This window comes from Talpa occidentalis, unplaced genomic scaffold (assembly GCF_014898055.3).
Source record: "Talpa occidentalis isolate TD23 unplaced genomic scaffold, MPIMG_talOcc4v2.1 talOcc4.7, whole genome shotgun sequence".
Classification (NCBI taxonomy): domain Eukaryota; kingdom Metazoa; phylum Chordata; class Mammalia; order Eulipotyphla; family Talpidae; genus Talpa; species Talpa occidentalis.
In genome coordinates, this window is record NW_023605083.1 from 74,494,152 (window position 1) to 74,498,904 (window position 4,753).

Below are 4,753 nucleotides of genomic sequence, written 5' to 3' on the forward strand. Positions count from 1 at the left end.
ACTCATAGGCTTTACATAGACCTGGGGATTGGGACTTCCAAATTGCCCACTTTCTTAGCAGACATATTTGACCACAGGCAGCTTTAGGTTATATGTCTATATACCCAAGTTTTTGTTTTACACAATACCTTCTTGTAACTGAGCAAGCTCCAGTGGGCTTTCCTAATAAACATGCATTAGTCCAGTCAGTTTACTTCATTTGTTCTCCTGAGCCCTATCATGTAGAGAATTAAAAGATAGGTTATAGTTCACTAACCAAGTTTGTTTCATATAAAAGATTTTCTTAGAATGTATCTATTTCATTCTCAATTGAAAATTATTTAGCCAGATTCTTCTTTATTGTCGTATTTATGTGTCTAGGTAATTTTTGAGTCCTTATCCTTACCCACACATAACCAAGTGTGTTGAAGTTCAAGGAAAAAAAGAGTAGTAAGGCATCAGCCACGCACATTTTAGCGGGTTCCTGCGCCCCAGGCCTCGCCATTCCTCAGCCATCATGCCAGATGTTCATGGTGATACCAACCTGCCTGGCACCTCAGTGCTCAATGGGCTCCTCTCTAAGCTAACCCAGCAGCCGGCACAGGTCACTGGCAAGCAGCCCCCAGTACACAGGGCACATGGTCCCAGAATAGCTCATGACCTTTGGCGGCTGCAGCGAGTCTTGCACCTCTGCAGTCTGCACACAGCATTCTCAGGATCAACAGTACAGCAAGCTGCTCGGCGACCCAGAGCCTGCCCTTCCGCCGGGACAGGATCTACCTCAACTATTGACACATAGACTTTAATGTGGCCAGTTTAGGCTGAAATGGCTCTATTTTCGGCTGAGGATACGTTTCACTCCACTGGTCTGCACAGGCAGGCCCCTGCTTCCCAGAAGTATTGTGCCCTGCACCACCACCACCACCCACTACTTTAACTAGAATCTAGAATACCACTTTAACTAGAATCACAAGGTTGGCCATGTTCCACTAGTGGATTATCTCAAATGTTAAACTAAGGAGTATTATTTTTCCTTTATAAACAATAGGGAGATATAGAAGGTTCTTAACATTTTTGTACTACTTTGTCATAAGCAATGGAGAAGTCAAAAGACCTGGCTTAAAACAATAAAGTGAGTTTTCAGCTTACATAATAGAAAGCTCCACCCATGACATAGGCAGGCCTCAGAGAAGGCCTGTTCTAGCAGTCTCAATAAGGTCTCCAGAGAAGCTGGCCTCTCTGTCTCTGTTTCTCTCTCTGTTTTATATTGTCCCTCCAGCCTGTCCTCCTCAGAGGCAGCTAGAGACTCTCCACTTGTAGTTGCAAAATGGTTGTAATAGCTCCATACCTCAGATCTCCTCCCATACCTTCCAGAGGAAGAGTGAGCATTATTTCTGGTAGTACCTGTAGAAGAGGAAACCTTGTCTTTCTCACAGGCCTCAAGTGTCCCTTTTTGTCTCAGTGGATCTGATTGGATAACTAGCTTATGGGAACGAGCAAAGGAAGGGAGTAGGCAAATAGGAAAATCTGATCAATTTAATCCAACCACAATCCATGCCTAGAGCAGGGATGAGGCCAATATCTCCCAAGTCATGGGACTGAGAATGAGGAAAGAGAAATGTCCGAGAGGGAACTCCAAGTACACTTAGGAAGAATGGTCACTGGGTGACCAAAAAGGGACACATGTCCAGTAAAGGGAACAAAATGACTAAAGAAGAAATATTTGATGTCTAAACCACTTTATTAATATGAAATTGGAGAGGTGTAAGTACCTAGTTATCTTCCCCACCTTCTCCTGGCCTTGTGTGCACACACCTTGCTCCCTTTATTTCAAAAAGGCATCATATAGAAAGAATTCTTAAATTTGTATTTAGAAATAATAGAAAATATTTCTAAAAAGTCAAGATTTTTTCAGAAATTGTATCCTTGGATCCAAGTTTATTCTGTACACTGACCGGCCAGAAGAAGGCAGTAAGCATTCAGAATTCATTAGAAAACTGGTTGGCTCTGAAGCCTGCTTTTGTGAGCATATATTCCCTTTAAAAAATTGTTGGGTTCAATCCTTTGTCCCTTACAAAAGCAAATTTTAACATTGACTTCAGTGGGGAGAAGGAAGCCACTTTTCAATAGAAGGGCATTTTGTTGGTCTGGTTCCAGTCCCCGTGGGGCCGGAACCCACTGTGAACTACAAAGCTATATGTGCACAAATTAGGAGCACAACCGCCAGGCCTTGCCAGCTGTTTGGCATTTTTCAATGAAGTCACAACTGTCATGGTCACCATGGTTCAATACCACAGAAGCATTTGTGAGGGCTTAGAGTCTGTGTTGCTCAAAGTTTCTAGGGTTGGGGGAGCATGGTGGATGTCTTCTACCCAGATTCATACATAGAGTAACACTCTCTTCCTTCATCCTTACCTCTCTGCCCCTTAGCCAGTATCTTTTTTTTTCTTTTTTTTTAATTTAAATTTTATTTTTATATTCCCCATACAATTACAACCTCCTTATTTTGACCCCAATCCCTCCTTTCCCTGCCCCCTACCCCCCAAAGAGTGTCTCTGGTTCATGGTTGTTAGTTGATTTTGATATTTTCTTTCTTATAGTTATTCTTTTTCCTGGTCCCTTATTTAAGTTTTCTAGATTCCTGCTATGAGTGAGACCATCCAGTATTTTTCTTTTTATTTCTGGCTTATTTCGCTGAGCATGATCCCTTCCAGCTCCATCCATGTTGTTGCAAATTGCATGTGTTTATCTTTTTTGAATGCTGAGTAATATTCCATGGTGTATATGTACCACAGCTTCTTGATCTAGTCATCTATTTTTGGGAATTTGGGTTGTTTCCAAAGCTTACCTATTGTAAATAGTGCTGCTATAAACATAGGGGTGCAGGTGCTCTTTGGAATGGATGTTTCTGTGTCCTTTGGGTAAATACCTAGGAGTGGAATTGCTGGATCATATGGAAGCTCTATGTTTAGTAGGTCAAGAAAACTCCACACAGCTCTCCACAGTGGTTGGACCAGTTTGCACTCCCACCAGCAATGCAGGAGAGTTCCTTTTTCTCCACATCCTCGCCAACATTTGTTGTTGCTAGTTTTTTTTAATATGTGCCATTCTCACTGGTGTAAGATGGTATCTCATTGTAGCTTTGGTTTGCATTTCCCTGATTACAAGTGATGCTGAACATTTTTTCATATGCCTGTTGGCCATTTGCATTTCCTCTTTGGAGAAGTTTCTTTTTAGCTCTTCTGCCCATTTTTTGACTGGATTATTGTGTTTGTTTTTGTTGAGTCTCATCAGCTCTTTGTAGATTTTTGTGATCAGTCCTTTATCATTAGTGTTGTGTGCAAAAATGTTCTCCCAGTCGGTGGGGTTTCTCTTTGTTTTTGTTATTGTCTCTTTTGCTGTGCAGAAGCTCTTTAATTTGATGTAGTCCCAGCTGTTGATCTTTGCCTTCACTATCACTGCTTTGGGTGATGTGTCTGTAAAGATGTCTTTGATGTGCATATCACGTAGTGTTTTGCCTATATTTCCTTCTATGTATTTTATGGTTTCAGGTCTTATGTCTAGTTCTTTAATCCATTTTGAGTTGGTTTTTGTGCATGGTTTGAGGTAGTAGTCAAGCTTCATTCTTTTGCATGTAGTGACCCAGTTTTCCCAGCACCATTTATTGAACAAACTTTCTTTGCTCCAATGCATATTCTTTGCTCCTTTGTCAAAGATTAGTTGACCATAAACCTGTAGGTTTATTTCTGGATTTTCTATTCAATTCCATTGGTCTGTGTGTCGGTTCTTGTTCCAATACCATGCAGTTTTGATGATTATAGCTTTGTAGTATAGTTTGAAGTCTGGGAGTGTGATGCCTCCATCCCTGTCTTTTTTTTTTTTCAGGAGAGATTTGTTAGCCAGTATCTTGACCAATGAATGAAGTCCCGGGTGGTGTGAAGCTAGTCAAGGCTTGAAAGAAATCTTTGAATGAGAATGTTGGCTAGAGGAAAGACAAAGGACTCAAAAGGAGAAAATGTGACAGTGATTGGAGACATACCCCTTATAAAGTTCACCTATGCTGACATGATTCTCTAACACTAAGATGGATGCCTTTGTGCTTCTAAGGCTTTTCATTCATAGGAACAGGCTGAACCATAACAGCCCTTGATTGGGAAGTAAACGCCAGTCAGAAAGGGAAATAAAGAGCAAAGCAGAAGTTTTCCACTCCCAGTCCATGTTCGTTTGTATTCAACTAACAGCTGGACTGAGAGAGGTTTACTCTTATCCTCTCTGGCAATGAACCTACACAGAAAGAGGAAAATTGATTTGATTCACTAAGACTGTAGACTCCGGTTTTAAAAAATTGTCTCCCCGCTCTCCACCCCATGCAGATGGCCCAGCCTTCTGAAATGCAGCAGTTGATACGTGACCCATTGAAGATAATATTGCATGTCTGAAAAATGTAATATAGATGGAAAGTGAAAACAAATGTAAAATTGTAAATTGCTTAGAGCCAAATAAACAAGTGCTAGGTAGAGAGAAGTAAAGAGTGGAAAGGAAGGAGGATGGAGAAGGGTATGAGAGGTGAGAGGAGGTTTTCCTCCACACATACTAGTACTGAGGTCAGTGCTAAGATTCTTGGCATTTAAAGATAATGGGTGCCAAATGCCCAAAAATAGATGACTGGATCAAGAAGATGTGGTACATATATACCATGGAATATTACTCAGCATTCAAAAAAGATAAATACATGCAATTTGCAGCAACATGGATGGCGCTGGAAGGGATCATG